At 38.6% G+C, this 19,899-nt stretch overlaps 1 pseudogene; it reads left to right on the top strand.

Annotated features, from left to right (window-relative positions):
* Positions 1–15,875: 15,875 nt before the first annotated feature.
* Positions 15,876–16,834, top strand: LOC121135114 (annotated as a pseudogene).
* Positions 16,835–19,899: the final 3,065 nt, after the last annotated feature.

Below are 19,899 nucleotides of genomic sequence, written 5' to 3'. Positions count from 1 at the left end.
ATTAGTCTCAAGCATTCATTACCAGAGATAGACATGCAGGATTGTACAAGAAGCGCACCAAGACCCCTTAAACCAATGGACAAATGGGTCAGCACTATTCTCTAACCACTAGGCTGCCTTTACTATTTCCTTCCCTTTCTTCAGTTCAATGAGATCAACAATTAATAAATGGGACCTCCTGAAACTGAGAAGCTTCTGTAAGGCAAAGGACACAGTCAGCAAGACAAAAAGCCAGCCCACAGAATGGGGCTATTCACTAACCCCACATCTGACAGAGGGCTGATCTCCAAAATTTACAAAGAATTCAAGAAGCAATTCTCCAAAACACCAAAGGATCCAATTAAAAAGTGGGCTGCAGAACTAAATAGAGAATTTTCAATAGAGGAGTCTAAAATGGCTGAGAGGCACTTAAGAAAGTGCTCAACATCCTTAGCCATCAGGGAAATGCAAATCAAAACAACTCTGCCATGCCATCTCACTCCTGTCAGAATGGCTAAAATAAAAAACACCAATGACAATGTGTGCTGGAGAGGATGTGGTAAAAGGGGAACACTCCTCCATTGCTGGTGCGAGTGCCAACTTGTTCAGCCACTTTGGAAATCAGTAAGGAGATTCCTCAGAAAAATGGGAATAAACCTACCACAAGACACAGCAACTCCATTCTTAGGCATATATCCAAAAGATGCCCATTCATACAACAAGGATGTCTGTTCCACTATGTTCATAGCAGCATTGTTTGTAATAACCAGAACTTGGAAGCAACCTAGATGTCCCTCAACCGAAGAGTGGATAGAGAAAATGTGGTACATTTACACATGGAGTACAATTCAGCAGAAAAAAACAATGGAATACTGAGATTTGCAGGCAAATGGATGGCACTAGAAGAAACCATCCTGAGCGAGGTAACCCAGTCAAAAAAGAGAAACATGGCATGTACTCTCTCATATGTGGATTTTAGACATAGATCTGGGGAGTGCCAGCTTACAATCCCATGGCCAGAGAGTCTGGGAAACAGAACCTTCATTCAGTGGCTGATGGAAGAAGAGGCAGACTCCCATGGCTAAGCACTGAGCTGAACTCAAGAAAGCCAGTAACAGAGAGGGAGGACTGATCACCAAAGGGATTGAGACTGGGCTGCTTTAACCCCCAGAAACAGCTGACCTGACAAGGGTTAGCTCATCAGCCTGGGAATCCAGCATGGGACTGATCAAGACCCCGTGAATGTGGGTGTCAGTGAGGAGGCCTAGGTAATCTATTGAGCCTTGGGCAGTAGATCAGTATTTATCCCGGGTATACACATGGACTTTGGGTGCCCATCCAACAATGAGAGATGCACTCTCACCCTGAACTCTTGGGGGAGGGTCTAGACCCTGCCCTGGATGAAATGACAGACTATGGAACCCCCATGGAGGTCCTTACCCTCCCTGTGGAAATGAGGAGATATTGGGGGGTTTGGGGGGAGGGCACGAGAGGAGGGGAAGGAAATGGAGAGGGACCTAGAACTAACTTGTGAAGCAACCTTGTTTCTAATTTAAATTTAAATTTAAACATAAATAATAAAAATTAAAAAATCATAAAATAAACATATGGGCACCTGACATTTATATCTGGGTAACAGTAATCTATTCACATATACTGTGTGTACCATATGTTATAGTTCACAACATATATGTAACTAGATGTAATAACTTATTTAAATCCACATTGTATTTAACATAGGTATTAATTATCTACTTAAAGTCCAAACACACCTTGAAGAAGAATTATCAGAAAGAACAGTTCAAGCACATACATGTGAACATACATCTTCAAAAGAGCAAACTGGGTACGAGTCAGATGAACAGAGGGATTTTTTCATTTTTATGTTGGGCACATTTTTATTACAATTTGTACAAATATGCAAATATAATTGGCACTAAAATTAACATTCTTGCTAAAGAAAAGTGAGTGGATATAATACGTGAACCATGCATAACTAGTCTAAGAAGTAAAAAATGTTTCAAAGATTAGAGAGTTGGTGTATTGCTCAATTCATGTTATTAGAAACAAAACATCAGATTGAAGTAAAGGATGTATGAAGTAAAAGTTCAGAGCATGATTTATCACCTGTCATCCATGTCAGTAACCAAAACTAATATATCTCATACATGTACCCCCTTACATGGTGTCTCACTCTCAAAGGCAAACAAGATCCTAATGTCTAACAACCTAAAACAGTTTGCTTGTTCCTGACCTTTATGCAAATGAAAGCATATATTTCATGTCATTTATTCATTAAGCCCAAACTATGTTGTCAGTTAATTTGATGTTAATGAATTGATGAATATTGCCATAACACCTGCTTCTAGGCAGTATAAGTGCGCATTCCATGATTGACATTCTCTTAAAGGGTTTTTTTGTGATCATGTGTGTGAATTACAAATGAATATATATCTGGGAAATTTGGGATTAGAAAACAGATAACATAGGACAGAAGAATAAACTGCAAGTGATGTTATGAACACAGTTAAAATGAGGAAATAAGCACATATATTGCTGATGATAGGCAATATATTGTCAGCTACCAATATTTTTAAAGCAATCAACTCTAAGACTAGTGATCCAAACACTACTGTAATGTCTGTAAGATTGCAACTCCGGATATATCAGGATGCTAAGTACACTACTGGGAATTATCTGCTGAACTATTTTTATCTTCCATCATAGACTGAAATTCCTCAGGATACAATCGTTCCTGAGGATACAATCTTTCCTAAGTACATCAGGGACTACATCTTCATATGCTCTTTTTTAATTTTAGAATATCACATTCAAAATATTACACACACACATACAAACACACACACACACACACACACAGTCTGTTTTTTGAGACAGGGTTTCTCTGTGTAACCCAGGAAATTCTGGAATTTGGTCTATAGATCAGGCTGGCCTCAAATTCAGAGATCTACCTGCCTCTGCCTCTCAAGCGCTGGTATTAATGTCATGCAACACCAGAGCCTGCCATGATATTAAAATACATTTAAAATGAAACAACTGAGTGGTATATATGATGTATTTAGTGTCTTTGACAAATTTTATTATCATAAATTTCTGTAGATTATTTGGAATTATTCAGATGTATATCCTGCTTCTCTGCCTTTTTCTTATCTTTGTATAATACTAGCAACTCTCTGCTATAGGGTATTAACCAGAAGCAGTTTTAGCAGATATCTTTGTTTTTTACTAATCACTGACGGGGTATGATAATTTGAATGAGAAATGTCCCCTAGTCACAGATCTTTAAATACTTTGTTCCCAAGTGGCAGCACTGTTTGGGGAGGCTTATGTGATAAAACCTTGCTGGATGAAGTATGCCACTTGGGGTAGACTTTGAGATTAAAGTCTTTGACTACTTCTATTTTGCTTTCTCTGCTTTCTGCTTGTGAATAAGGATGTGAGCTCTCAGGTTCCCATTCTTGCTTACAAATACATTGCTTGTTTCTAATGCCTTCTTACTATCCCTCTGGAACCATGAGCCCAAATAATTTCCTCTTTCTATAAATTGTTCTAGTGTTGGCATTTTAACACAGGAATAGAAAATAAATAATACATTTAAGTATAATGAGTCATCCTAGATTTACAGAAAACTGGTTCCAACAGTCATATGAAGAGTTGGAATTACAATGTAGAAGCATAGCCAGGTAACAAAACTAGAACCATTTAAAACATATCTTGAATGCTGAAGGAATAGTCTTTGTCTAAATGCCTGCAGACATTCATACCAGTTTGCAATGTGTTTATAGATTATAGCACTCACATATTTTCAAGTATACCTCTATATGTACCCCAAATTTCCTGTTATTGGTGTCCCAGGTATAAATGGCTTTAGTTAAAACATCAAACTGTTTTGTTTATCCTTCGTCCGGACGCATCACCATCCCTGACCTCAAGCTCTATTATAGAGCTATAGTCCTGAAAACAGCTTGGTATTGGCACAAAAATAGACAGGTAGACCAATGGAATCGAATTGAAAATCCGGGTATTAACCCACACACATACGAACATCTGATCTTTGACAAAGAAGCTAAAAATATACAATGGAATAAAGAAAGCATCTTCAACAAATGGTGCTGGCATAATTGGAGACTGGCATGTAGAAGAATGCGGATCGATCCATGTCCTTCTCTCACTATTCTTATGTCTGCCCTCTGTCGGTCTGTCTCTCTGTTTTTTTCTGTGTGACTGTTTGTGTATGTGTGATGCATTCCTGTGATAATAGGACACTTGGAATTTTACAGCAGCATGCAGAAGTCCTTGGAAAATGTTGGTTGCCTGGTTTCTTGACGAAATTTTCTGCGAATTAGTGTTTGAGACAGTGACTCACACTGGACTGGAAGCTCATCAGTATGGTTGTGCTGGCTGCCTAGCACATTCCAATGACCTCCTTATCTTCACACTAAATGAAGTCTGTCAAGGTGATATTGTCTTAGTTAGGTTTTCATTGTTGTGAAGAAACATAATGCCATGGCAACTCTTAAAAAGAAAATATTTAATTGGGGTGGCCTGTTTACAATTTCAAAGGTTCAGTTCATTCTCATCATAGTGGGTAGCATGCAAGTGTGCAGACAGACATAGTACTGGCAAGGGAGCTGAGAGTCCCACATCTTATGAACAACAAGAAGTAGACTGACACTCTCAGGTGTATCTTGATCATAGGAAATTACAAAACCTATCTCACAGTGACACACTTTCTCCAACAAGGCCATACCCACTCCATCAAAGTCATGCCTCTTAATAGTGCCACTCCCTATGAGATTGTGGGGGCCAATTTCATTTAAACTCTCATGAATGTTAACATCTTTATGTGGGTCCGAAAAGTACAACAGCCCACATCTCTGTGCTTGGGCATTTCCAGTAACCTCACTTTTTTCTCCCTTGCTATGTGGTATGTTCTTCTCCTGAGATCGCATCTTGAGTTCATTTCCTCTTCTGGGTGGTTGACAGTTCCTTTGTCCCTACCAACTCTATTCTGCTTTATGTTCCATTCTCTTCTTCATTTTCTAATATGAAAACAGTTTTCTGAGCTTACTTGCTATGGTTTTAGTTTTCCTGACACATAGTTTGGGCCTACATGTCTGTTATTTCCAGTTAGAGGAATCCCATGTTTGCACTGCCTAGATAGCTGGAGAAGACTATTTTTTTTTTTGGTTTTTACGAGACAGGGTTTCTCTGTATTGTTTCAGAGGCTATCAGTCCAGCCCGGCCTCGAACTCACAGAGATCTGCCTGCCTCTGCCTCCCGAGTGCTGGGATTAAAGGCATGCACCACCAACGCCCAGCCCTGGAGAAGACTATTATAGACACCCTGAGTCTTCTTCTAAAACTCCTAAAGGAATAAATAAAAATACCATGAGTTGAGGCAAGGCTGTAGGTTCAGGCCTCCAATATCATCTCTATAGAAGCAAAGGTGATGATATAAGGAGTTCAAGAAGAGCACATAGAAGAAGCTCAAGATCAATATGGCCCACAAGGCATCTTGAGTTAGAAAACAAAAACAAAAACATAAAATACAATTTGCTTGGTGTGTTCTACCTAAACCTTAATGTTATTCCATTTCAGTCAAAGAATGGAGGATTGTTGAAGGGATCATCCCAGCCTACACTAAATGTGAACTCAAGAAACCCTGTCCTAGGAATTAAGATGCTACTTTATGAGAACACAAATCACCTCATTATTCTTTTTTGATCATTTTAAATGCAAAAATTGAAATTACATCATTCCAGACTTTCATCAATGCTTCTTACTCCTATTTTGTTATATTCAAATTGTCTAATTCATGACATTATAATTCTTCTAGAAATCGCTTTCATTTCAGAATCCATGATTTCAAAACTCTGATGGATATTCTAGGTTATTAACTTGACTCAATTTGGAATTAAGAAAAAAATAGCACACACCAGTGAGGATTTTTCGGTTTGTTTTAAGTAGGACATGCACTTCTAATGCAGATTTCAGAAGTAAGAAGGCAAACTTTCTATCCATATATATTTTTTTCTTTTTTTTATTAATATGTTTTTTATTTTCCATTTTAAATTTAGATAAGAAACAAGGTTGCTTCACAAGTCAGTACGAGGTCCCTCTCCCTTTCCCTCCCCTCCTCCCGTGCCCTCCCCCCATCCCCCCCCCCCCGCTATCCCCTCATTCCCCCAGGGAGGGTGAGGCCCTCCATGGGGGTGTCCATAGTCTGTCATTTCATATAGGACAGGGCCTAGACCCTTCCCCAAGAGTTCAGGGTGAGAGTGCACCTCACATTGTTCTATGGGAGTCCAGAGACCGTGTGTATACTTGGGATGGGTACTGATCTGCTGTCCAAGGCTCAATAGATTACCTAGGCCTCCTCACTGACACCCAGATTCAGGGGGTCTTGATCAGTCCCATGCTGGATTCCCAGGCTGATGCCTGGGATTCAAGAGTTAACCTTTGTCTGATCAGCTGTTTCTGGGGGTTCAACCAGCCCAGTCTTAATCCCTTTGATCATCAGTCCTCCCTCTCTGATACTGGCTTTCTTGAGTTCAGCTCAGTACTTAACCAGCCAGTAAATGAAGTTTCTGTTTCCCAGACTCTCTGGCAATAGGATTGTAGGCTGGCACTCCCCAGATCTATGTCTAAAATCCATATATGAGAGAGTACATGCCATGCTTCTCTTTTTGTGATTGGGTTACCTCACTCAGGATGGTTTCTTCTAGTGTCATCCATTTATTTTGAAGTCAGAAAATCATCCACTAATCTGAGCAATACCTTCTTCTGGAAGCCTATACAGGACCTTGGAAGAAAGTTTTTGATTTTTGCCTCACTAGCAAGTCAACTTCTTCACTGGCATTAGAGACTGACATTTGGAATTCTGCTCTCTACTGAAGACCACCTGAGACATGCAGCTTTAGGAACTGGCAGCTGCTGGATTCTTGGACATTCTATTCACAGTCAGTCGTTGTTGGATTACATAGACCATGGAAAATTGTCACAAAGCACCTCTCTCTTTCTCTCTCATTTCAGTCTGTAAAATCTTTTACTATAGAGAATCCTAACTAATACTACTAACTCACATTTTCCATAGAATACATGAAAATTTCCAGTTGTAAACCCACTGTGTGGCATTTCTCACATTTACACATGAAGCAAACCACCATTTACAAAGCAACGCAATCTCTCTATTCTCCCTTCATCCCTTCACCTGTCTCCCTCTGTCCACCTTTATATACTTCTCCCACTCCACTACCCCTCCAAAATCTCTTCATTTCCATCTCTGTGCCTCTACCACTGCTTATTCCTCACCAATTCTCTTCATTTACATTCTCTGTCCCTCCCACCTCCATGTCTATGTACACCCTAATTGACCACCTCCATGTAACTTTTCCTCCCTCTTCAGCCTCACCCTCAAGCTTATTTTTCCTCTGTTACAAATAGGGTATCACTACATATCCAAGGCTAACCCGGGGTCTTTACGTAGCCCAGAATGCCCTTGAACACACAGAAATACTCTTGTCTCTGCTTCCTGAGCATACTTTGGGAAAGCATGTAGAATTAAATTGTGAACCACATGGAAAAATATTCTCACCACATTTGACCACAATTTCAATAGCATATATATGATATATCATGAATGTGAGCAACTTTTTTATTTAAAATGTGTGTGTTTATCAATAAACATGTATATCTGAACTACAAATATGTTAGGAAATTAAACATGTATGTCAAATGCTCACAAGCATAGAAGATAAGGTCTAGGGTGACTAAATAAGTAGAAGAGGTGAAAATAAGTATGAACATGTATAACATGTTGTCTTCCTGCCACCTGCCTGGGCCTTGTCGAGTTGTCTGAACCCCAAATAACACACAGTACACTGTATTAATTATGAAGCTCTTGACCATTTGCTATTGTTTCCCATTGGCTAGCTCTGACTTAATTATTGACCCATAATTACTAACATATGTTTTTATAAGGGCTTATCCTTCCAAGAACACAGACTTACATCCCCTCTTCCTGGAAATCACAAGGCAATGACTCCCTTCACTATATTTCCTCCTAGACTCCTAGTCCCATCCATCTTGATTCCCTATTGGCCAACAGTGCTTTATTGACATATACACAGGACTTTTCCATCATCTCCTCTTTTCTGTCAAAATAAAAAGAAAGGTTTTAACTTTAACATAGTCAAATTATATATAACAGAACAGTTATCAAGCAAGAACTATAGTTACAATATTTTGCCCATTAACATTTAGTAAGATTTAACTTACCTTTTATCATAACTATGGAAAACTATAACTACAACTATCTGTCTTTAACTCCATCAAATCCACAGAAGGCTAATATATAAACACTAGAATTGACAGAGACATCTCACTTCCTGGACCGTCATGCAAAGTTCCTCTGTAACATTGGGGCTTCTATCTTCACCCCATAGGCCACAGTGTGTCTGTAAGACTTCTGAGTAAAGCAGGAATATTTCATCCTGTCTACCTATATGGTCATTTTTCTGTGTTCTGAAGAAAGTCCAGCAGATTCTTCCATGATGCAGGAATCCTGAAGGACTGTCCAAATTCTCTAGTCACATTTCTGTGTGTCCTCCATATCCAGATTATACAGCAAGAGTCAAACAGTCTATGCAAGAGCAGTTTCTTGCCCAAATGGCTAATCTTACCATGTTGAAAGTAAATTCCACAACGAGTTTCTTCCATGGCCATCCTCCTCTCAGATGTAATTGATATGTCAGGAACAGACATTTCTCTTTGCCAAGAAAACCCTTATACCATTTTAAATGTCATTTTCTGAAGGTGTTTGAAAGGTGTGAAGACTGTCTATCTGTCTCAAATATATCTCTATATATAGAAAACCTAACTAACCTAGCTACAATTTCTGACTATTATAGGTACTATCTATAATCTGCATGTAATTATGTATTACATTTTTAAAAGATCACTAAAAACACAGTATATAATCAAAATGGGAAATACACACATCACAAATTTGACCTTAAATTTGTATTAATAGATGAAACACCATCCAAATACAAAGTATTCATTTCTATAGCATAACCTCCTTTTACCTTTAAAAAGATATTGGTTGTGATTATAAGCAACCCCATTAAAGACAACAAAGATTTTTAAATAATATTTGGGAATTTGGACGCTTCTCATTTTAAATTCCTTCCTGCTGATAGGGGTTGCTGTCCATACCATGGGGACAAATTTCCTGTAATGGCCAACAGTGCTTTATTTACATATACACAGGACTTCCCCATCAAACATGTTTTAGTCATGATTTTCTAGAGTGAAATAACTTCTATATAAATAAAGGGGGATTAATTAGAATAATTTGCATGATAATCCAGTTTTTGGCTAATCCACCAGTGACTGAACATAATTGGAAAGTGCAAGGGTTCAATAGTTGCTCAGGACAGAAGCCTAAATGTCTTACCTGGTCTTCAATGTATGCTGGAATCTCTAAGAAATAGGCTATCATGACAGTGATTAAACAAACTCGCTAAGAATACGAGAATAAGGAGGCAAATGGAAAAAGTTGCCTTCTTCTCTGACCCCAAATGGCCTCCCAGCAGAAGCTGTTGCACATGTTAGGTCTGGATTAAAGATCTGCATTTAAGATGAGTCTTCCTACCTCAACGATTCTGATCAAAGGTTGATTTTCCCACTTCAAATTACCAAAACCCCACATAGGTGTGCACTATACTTTTCCTTCTTTGAAAAATCCAGATGTAGTCAAATGGAAAAACCAAATGTAGTCATAATGTCCCCAGGAATCTTAGATCAAACAAATACACTCCTGAAAGGACCCTTACCTTAACACAAAAGATAAATGATCCAGAGACAGATATTGTCCTTCAAACTGAAGATAAGGAAAGCAAAATAGCCACACACTAGCTCTCACTTAAAGAGCAGTCTGAGAGGCTGATTCACACACCACATCTTCACCAATCCTCAAACTGCTGCCTCTCCTCATTGTGACTAGAGAATTGTGACACTAGAAGGTCTCCTTATTCTCCCGGGGAATCAAGGGCTCCTTTTGTCAGAGAGACAGTATGAATGCCTGATCTTGAATTTGCTCCTGCCCTATGTACCTCCCTAAATCTGGGATTAAAGACATGAGTTCTGTCTCTCTTTCAGACTGATTTAGTGTCATATATCAATGGGTGACCTTGAATTTAGAAAAATCTGTGTACCTGTCAATCCTGAGTACTGAAGCGATCAGACTTTAGTCCTGTTTTGGATAAGCCACACCCACAGTTGCCTTAGGTAATTGGAGGCTTGTAGGGGATAAGGAGTTTGGGCAGTGGGCAGGGATTATGGGTGTGGTCATAGGTCTGGGCTATAAAAGCTTGTGCATTTGGCCCAGGGTCTCTCTTGATATACTTTGCAGAAGGGAAAAAGCAGCCTCTTGCTCCCAGAGAAGCCTGGAGCAAAGTGTTTGGAAGTAGATTCTGGAGACATGGAGGCAGCTCAGTGGCTCTCAGAAGGTGAGTCTCACTGTAAGAAGTTTCTAGTTTGCAAGTCCTCAAGCCATACTGCTGAGCCTCGGGTGTCTTGGTGTTGTTTTCCTTCAGCAGATTCGACCTTGTCAGCTCCTGTGGCCGCAGACCTCCACCAGGATAAAGCTCAGGAGGCAGCAGAGCTGGCTGGCAGGGGCAAGTTCAGTGCGAACTGCAAGAAAGCCCCTCGGCGTGGTGCGGGTCTCGTGAACACAGGCAACAGCTGCTAAGTGAATGCAGCTTTGCAGTGTCTGACACACACATGCCACCTCTTGCCAACGACCTGCTCTCCCGGGCGCACTCTCGGAGCTATTGCCACCGGGATGGCTGCACAATGTGTGCTCTTAATTTTTCTCAGGCTAACAAATCACAGATAGTATCCTGGACAGGTCACTTCTTGACCATTTGTTTCTTGTGATGACACAGGCAGATTGAAATGACACCCAGCTTTATTGTATAATGAACCTGGAATCTGATTCCCTGGACAGGAGAGATCAATCATTACCTTAAATAAAGCTGCAGAAGAGTTCAAGCCCTGCTCATGTCAGCAATACGACTCAGATCATGTATGATGGCAGAAGCTGGCTTCACCTTAACACTGTGTGTGGCCCAGCTGAGATTCCACAGGCAACATACATCATGATGTACTCTCTGAAGAACAAGTTTCCATGTAAAAGCTGTCAGCAGTATCCATGGACCCCTCAGCCATATGGCAAATAGTGACACAAGGTGCTGAATGTATGGGGAATTAAAAAAATCCCTCTTAATCATAGCCAGTCTCTAAAGGAGAGATGTTCATGAACTCCCACCCCACGTTGAGATTGGAAGGTAGAGATTCTTGTTTAAAATAATTAGGAACAAAATACATTCTGTGGTTTGTGTATGTATATAGTGGATGTCTGTTTCATTTTGGTAAATTTTTGTTTTGTCGTTTGTTTTCATTTTTGCTCTTTGATGCTTGCCTGTTTTTAATTTTGAGGGAGGAAAATACATGAATTTGGGTCAGTAGGGAGGTAGGGAAATTCTTGGAGGAGTTGAGGGAAACATGGTCAAAATTTTTGTATGATTTGTTAAAATAAAATTTAAAAGAAGGTTACCTATATATATGATTTCATGGAAGACTACTTACTACTGTTAGTTCAAAAATAGTAGGTCGTCATTGGCTAAAAGAAAAGAAACATTAATAAAGTTATTTTAAATAACATATGTTTCTATTCATGCCCTTGAGAGTTTGTACATATTTATATCTATTAATGGTTATTTTTTACTAAGTATTGTCACCATGGTTCTTGTGTTTCTTTTTATCATGGGGGAATATCTCTAAACAAAATAGGCAGAAGTCCCTGGGCTTTTTCATTTTTGGGTTTCTTTTTCTTTTTCTAAAAAAAACTTTTTATTGAATATCAGCATACAACAATAATTGCTATGAGATATGGAAAAGCTATGAAGGAATACAACCCAGTGGACATAAGAGTACACTTAGAGGAAGGAAGATTATGTCAGGAGTCCATAATTTGTACGTTAATTGAACAGGAAAAACATCAAACACCAATAGGTACCATAGGATAATGATGAGGCATGTGTCAATAGAGCTTACAATATAGAAACTAGCTAGGTCAGGACTAGATATTATGTTTAGGAACAGCCTTTTGATTTACTCATTAGTCATCGGGGAGTGTATCAGGACAAAAGTATCTAGGCTATGTAAAATTAAATTTTTCTATCTATATTCATTGATTTTTCATTTTCTTTATTCTTCTATCATACAATATATTCCAACTACAGGCTCACCTCCCTCCACTTCTCCCAGCTACCCTACTTTTGTCCTCCAGATCTACTGCTCCTCCATTTCCCTTCCAAAAGAAGCAGGCCTCCTAGGGATATCAACCAAACATAGCATAACAACATGAAATATGACTAGGCTCAAATCCTCATCTAAAATCTGGATGAGGCAACCCAGTAGGAGGAAAAGGGTTCCAAGATCAGGCAAATACCCATGCTCCCACTGTTAGATGTCCTAGAAAGATCACAAATTAAACAACCAAACATATATGCAGAGGACCTAGGTCACACCCATACAGACTGTGAACTCCTATGAGCCCTGGTTAGTTGAGTCTGTAGGACATATTGTCCTGGTGTCCTTGAGCCTTCTAGCTCCTACAGTCCTTCTTCTTACTCGTCTATGGGTTCACTAAGCTCCAAAAGGAGAGATGTGCTAGAAATCTCTAATTTGGGTTCTCTCTCTCTCTCTCTCTCTCTCTCTCTCTCTCTCTCTCTCTATATATATATATATATATATATATATATATATATATATATATATCTCACTTTCTCTGCCTAGTATCTGGCTGTGTGTCTCTGCATCTACTCCAATCAGTTGCTGGAGGAATCCTCTCTGATGATGATTCAGCTAGGCAGCTATATATGAATATAACAGAATAGTATTAAGATTCATTCCATTGACATTTTTACCATTTATGAAAGACAAAAGAAAATTTGTATTAAGGAGGTGTTTATGTATTTTCAAATATAATAAAAGCAGGCTGGATATTTCTTACTTTGGATACAGAGGATAGTCTGCATTTGTTGAAGTTCATGGATTTTTTTTAATTGCCAGGACTGATAAGGTTGACTCAGAAAACAAAGCAGTACAAAATAGAAATGTGTTGTTCATGGTGATTTTAGATATTCAGTTCAAATCATTGAATGAGTTTCTTTATGAAACTGAAGTCAGTAATCTAAATAATATTTAAACTCAAACACTTAATACAATCCAAAGAGATACTAATTTGATGCAGGCTGAGAAATGATGGCAGTAAAACATGAAAAATCTTTGTTTTGTAATTAAATCATTATTTTTCTATAAAAGTCAAAAGAACTCCCATGTATGAACAATTAAGCACATTACAGACCATAACAAAGAATATTCTTGAATCTGTGTCAAGATGAATTAAGCACTATTGTTATTGAATGGAGTGATAGCTCATATGGTACAAAGTGTGCACATTGTGTCACAGTCCATGGCTACTGTGAAATGGCCCAATGCAGCACAGGGAGCACTGCTATAATTACCTCTGATTCATTAGGTTTGATTGTCAATTTATAACTAGAAGTTATACATTCTGAAAACTTAATCTTGGCCGGGCTTTCTGTGATCCCCATATTCAGGTACAGTCACAACCTACATAAGAAGCCAGGGCATATAATGCTGTCATTACCCTTTGAGTCTTTAAGGAAAGCTTTGTGCTTTTTCTCTTCTATTCATATAATCAACTTAAGAGATAAGACTTAATCCAGATTCTTGGTTCCCACATACTTGTACCAAGCAAAATAGGCTGATACACTTTTTCGAGATGGACACTTAGCAGATTGCTATCCCTTCTTTTGCATACAAACGGTACTATAGTCCACCTAGAAGAAGATCATTGCAGTTCACTGAAACTTGAAGCAAGAACCTCTACATGTGTATTTTCTTTGACTGAACTATCCATCTCTTTTAACTTGCCTTCAAGTCCTGAATTTTCTCTGTCACATTTTTTTTCATATATTGGTGAAGCTAATCTTTGAGGTGTTAGTTTGACATCCTAAATTTTCATTTCCTGCTTTATTTCAGCTTTGGTTTTCTTTGGGGGTTCTATTTCTCTCTACTTTCATATTGTGAATAGTTTCATTATTCCAGTCAATTATTTGTGTTTTCATTATCTTCATTAAAACATTTATTCATATCCACTCAAAGTACCTTGAACATTCTCATATATTACTATTGTGAAGCCCTTGCCTTACACTTCAGAACAATTGCATTTCTTGGACACTGTTACCATAGGTTTCTGACATCTAGAGGGAGACATATTATCTTTCTTGTTTTTCCATTGGGACATAGATGTGTGAATGTATCTTGGTGTAGACATTTTGTTTTGTCTTGGTTGGGTGGGCATTCTGTTCTTCATTGTTGTTACCCACTTTGGATCCTAGCCAAGTGTGGTAGTGGGGGTACCCTGATAGACGGAAGTTCTGGGTCCTTGCTGGCAGATGAGGAGTCCATAGTAGAGAGATGATCTGTGAACTGCTGAGAATCACAAAGGAATGGAGGTGAACTAGAAGGAAAAGCTGAGGGGGCATTGAGAAAGAACTAAGGGAGTCTGGAAACCTACAACAAGGGGCAGTGTACCCAGAGTATCGGGTAGGTGGACTGCAGCAGGATTGAAGCAAGTGCAGATAGAGAGCTGAATGGAGAACAGGAAGGAGGACAAACATCTCCTGCCTGGGTCTAAACAAGTGAATCCACTGTGGGTCCCTGGAAGAGAGCACTTCTTCCAGTCCGCAGCAGTCATACACGAATGGGGATGAGCTACAAGGAAAGGCTGATGCATATACTGACAAAATGTAAGAAGCATCTTACTGATTCATCTGTGATTTAATGAATGTCCTTTTTTATATTTCTGATATTTGGGCATAGCCACAGTATCTTTGATAGTTTATCAGTTTTCTGCTTCTCCCTGTGTCCTGGCCTCTTTCTTCTGGTATTGTGGCTTGGATGCACTCTGCCTTCTGGTTTTTTTGGAAGAAGCAGAGACATCGGAGGCAGCATTCCAAAAAGAGCAGTTCTCCCATGGAAATTCTAGCTGCTACATGCTTGGTTATCTCATCGTAAGGATCTAAAAATGAGATGTACCCTCAATTTCATTATAGATTACAATGTTTTGCCTAGATAACCAGAAATATATATTCACTCTTGAAGGCATTAGTTAATTACCACTGCTTTCAAAAGTTAAAAACGTCAGTTTCCTCTTATAATGGATGCTTCATAACCTCACCCTATTAGTTCCCTGATAAAGCCACAATGAGTCTGGATTCTGAGAAGGTTGAAAAAAAATCTTAATCGTCCTATGTCAGTCTAGGGAAAACCCATCTGACAGGAAGCTCTAAATCGAGATTGATCTAACAATACAGGGAGTAACATAGATAGTGATTGTTGTTGGTATTTATTCAATAGTCACTCTACACAATATTTAGCACAATATTTTAAATGGTCCTGTTGGATAATCCAAGCAACACTGTGATCATGGAGCAATTATAGTATCAATACAGGCATGTACTTCTGGGGAGTGAGTGACTGAGTGACTTGCCATTGTCACATGTTTTGTGATGTTAAAAAAAATAGGACATGAAGCCAGAGAGAATGATTACAAGAAGTTTAATCACTTCTAGTTTCAGATATCCCATAGAAATAATCTTAGTGATATTCTTTTGCATTTATTTCCCTAATCCTCCACTTACATTTGGTTGATATTCTGTCCCAGAACACTGACACTGTTAAATAATATAAAATCTTCTCATCCTGCCAGCCATCATGTCTGGAGCCAACAGCTCCAGCTTGAATCCCAAATTCTTTCTTATGAATGGTATTCCTGGGCAGGAAGATGCACATGTCTGGATATGTCTGCCATTCTACTTCATGTACATGATTGCTGTTGTGAGGAACTGTGGGCATGAAGAGACTCTGCACCGGCCCCCGTATTAATTTCTAACCCTGCTCTCCATCACTGATATAAACTGTGTACTACCACTGTACCCAATATGCTGTGTATATTCTGGCTCAACCTCAAGAAGCTCAGATTTAAAGCCTGCCTGGCCCAGATGTTCTTTTACACACCTTCACAGCTACAGAGACTGGAATGGTAATGCTCATGGCCCTGGATTACTATGTGGCCATCTGCTACCCTTTACGGTACGGGACCATACTGACCAATCCTCTGATCACCAAGGCTAGGCTTTCTACATTCTTGAGGAGTGTGGCATTCATCCCCCCTTTCACTTTCCTCACCAAGTGCCTGCCCTATTGCCCAGGCAAAACCATCCCTCATGCCTACTGTGACTACATATCTGTGGGCAAGATACCCAATGGCAAAGTCAAGGTCAATGCAGTCTATGGTCTCTTATTTGCTCTTGTGGTTTGTGCATTTGACATATTCAGTATCACTGTGTCGTAAACTATGATATTGAGAATAGTCATGAACCTGTCCTCTGCAGATGCTCATCACATAACCTTTAGCACCCATACATCTCATATCTGTGCTATTTTGATCATTCTGTGCCTGCCTTTTTTAATTTCTTCACTCATCATTTTGGAGGACACACCATTCCCCACCACATCCACATCATAGTGGCCAACCTTTACCTGCTATTTCGGCCTACCATGAACCCAATTGTTTATGGAGTCAAGACCAAGCAGATTCGGGAAAGTGGAATCAATATTTCAGTGGAGACAAGAGTGGCATTACTAAAGTAAAAGTATTGAAAAGCAAGTAAATTTCTTGAAGTATAAAACATAGTGAATAAATTAATAAAATATACAGATGAAAGGCATTGATTCATCTAATGTGTCCATTGCAATAGATTGAGGTACATAGAAAAAGTGTAGAAGTAATTCAAAACAAATAGGAATAACATGGTTTAAAGTCAACCTTATTTGTAAATTTTCTGAAATCTTTATAATTTTAAGTTCTACCATTTTCCCTGAGGGGGAAAATATTGCAGACAAAATAATTCCACAGATAATGTATTTGTGTTTGCAGAGTTTATTTTTATAGTTTTTATAATGTCCTAAATACACACCACATATATTTTTGATAGACTAGAAATCTACTATTTGAATTGCTAATTTTATTAAATATTGCCTGTATTTCATAACCAAAAATGTTTATATTTATGAGTTCTTTTTCTGTGTGGTATTACTCTGGAAACTATATTTAAAACAGGTTTAAAATATACTTTGCTATGTTATAGGACAAGCAGGGAAAATATCATTACAAATTTGTGAGTTTATTCATCTCTTCACTGATTCTCCTTGAGAAACCAACTTTGTAGCCTGGGGGTCTCAGGGTACCAATGTAGATCTTTACCACTGAAACATGAGAAGACACATGTACTTACAGAAAAGAAAAGAAAAAAAGACAAGGGCAGGAGTTAAAAATGGACACTATATGCAGGAACCAAGTCTTAGTAGGAAAGAGGAAAATTTTCTGAAAATTTTGAATTCAGTTGTGTTCCAAAGTTTAAAATCTTCTTTTCCCCTCAATCTCTAGAGACTGGACTTTGACCAATTACTTAATCCTTCTAAATTTAATCCTTATGTTTTCCAGATGTCCAAATGGTTGTTATCACAAAGATGAATCGGTCCAACTCTGATCCTCTCCACAGCACATAGTATGGCTTCCTATAGAATATCGAATTCAATAGCTGTGCTATTTTGGTCAGCAGCTAGGTTCAATTGTGATTCATTCTGCACATCATAGTCTAAGGAGAAATTTTCTATGTACCAAAAGAGTAGATTACTTTTTTCTATGGAGAAACTTGCATTAACTGATCTCATACATGTTATCAATGTTGGCCACCGAGTTTTTCTGAATATGATCCATGTGACTGACTCCATGTTAGACACAGAAAATAAGTGAATCATAAATTATAGCCAATTCCTCATTAGTAGAGGATATAAAAGAAAAGAAATGACTATGGTAAAGCAAAAAAAAACACTAATTGTACCGCAGAGATTATTGAAGGACTCAACACTATCATTGATTGATTTCAGAGGTAGGTAAATACTTTACTGGGAAAGAAACCTATGAGGCAAACCGTGACTGTGTGCAAATGTTTAAGAAGCAGCAGATGGCAATTAATTGATAAAATAAACAATGTCCAAGCAAAGAAAATGACTATCTAATGAGCAACAGGATTTCATAATGCATGTAGAATGGAGGAGGAACAAAAGGTGTGGACAGAATTGTAGTCAGACTGAATAAGGAAGGACATTGTGTATTGTCTTAGTGTTTTATTACTGTGAAGAGACACCATGATGCAACTCTTAGAAAGGAAAACATGTGATTGCAGCTTGTTGTTTTTAACAGAGTCTCAGTTGTTCTATTTTACCAGTAAAGACTCAAGAGTTAGAGAGCCTGCTAGCTCACAGAGGCAGACAAAGCATCCAGCTGACCTTTCTTCTCTGCCAACATTCCAGCCTTCTTCTCTCCTTCCCTGTCTCAAAAACCACTTAAACAAGAGTGTCCCTCCCTTCTACTTCCTGTGTGTCTCTATATCTATCCTCCTGACTTGCTCTAACTCTCTGTTTTATTTGTTTGTTTGTTTGTTTTTAATAATCCTTTGTTCTCCTGTCAAATGGTTGCTTGCTCTAACTCTTGACCTAGGGCTGCCTTTATTTAATCCTGTTTACAACACTCAAGCAGAAAGCTCTTGGATTAAAGGTGCGTGCTAGGACTGAGCCACACATCAAATAGAAACTGTTTTTTTCCAGTAAATCAGGCAATTTTGAGGTTCACAATGTGATCACATATCCTGGAACAGGGGTGGTTTACAGTTCAGCAGTTCAGTCCATTGTCTTAAAAGCAAAAGCATGACAACATGCAGTTAGGCATGGTGCTGTAGAGTAGCTGAGAGATCTCCATATGGATTAGCAGACAACAAGATACTGGGTCTTACTTGAGTTTCTAAAATCCCAAAGCCCACCCCACAAGTGACACTCTTCCTTCAACAAGGCCACACCTACTCCAAAAAGGCCACACCTCAACAATGGCACTCTGCATGAGTCTGTCAGGGCTATTTTCATTCAAATCATGACAGGTGTGGTTCTTGACCAGATGGTGAGTACTTACCCCCTTTTCTAAAAAGCATCTCAGAATTGCTGGCTCTTAGACAGCTGCTACTCTTTGTTTACTCCCTGCCTCTTGGGCCTGACTCCCTCTTCAACTTCCTACTTCACTTTTCTTTTCTCTATTCATTTGTTCATTTGTTCTCCAAACTCGAGTTACTTGGGTGTGAATGGTGTTTTCTTATGTCTTCTGGACTTGTTTTCTTTGGAAGTTTTCATCATTCTAATAATAATGATTTAAGAATTACATCGCCCACAATAGGCATTGTTCATACCCTGCATTAGCCATTAATAGTGTTTAGTCATTTGTTTTGAAAGCAACTATGAAGATGGTCCTCTAAATAATATGTACTTAGTTAGGCAAACTAAGCAACTGGTGTGTTGATAAGATAATGACTTTCACACACTGATATCAATTAGGTTAATTGAGATTAACATGGAAGTCCTCTCGGTCCACTGTCTTGTATTTTAATGATTATTATGCACTTTTTCATTTTCCTCATACCTGAAACTAAAGATTCTACTGCAGCATTCTAGTGACTGCAAAGCTGCATTGCTTTGAGGAGAAATGTTAGTTCTTTATGCCACCTAAGTTTTTGAATTGGGGATTTCTGATGACGTTAAGCTGCAGTTGGCCCTCAGTATCTGAGATCTCTGGATTTATAGAGATAAAAAGGAAAACTGAATTTATATTAAAAACGCACAGACCTTA

Source organism: Mesocricetus auratus, unplaced genomic scaffold (genome assembly GCF_017639785.1).
Source record: "Mesocricetus auratus isolate SY011 unplaced genomic scaffold, BCM_Maur_2.0 Super-Scaffold_4256, whole genome shotgun sequence".
Lineage (NCBI taxonomy): Eukaryota > Metazoa > Chordata > Mammalia > Rodentia > Cricetidae > Mesocricetus > Mesocricetus auratus.
The sequence above is the reverse complement of the archived record's forward strand: the minus strand, read 5'-3'. Positions and strand labels throughout refer to the sequence as shown.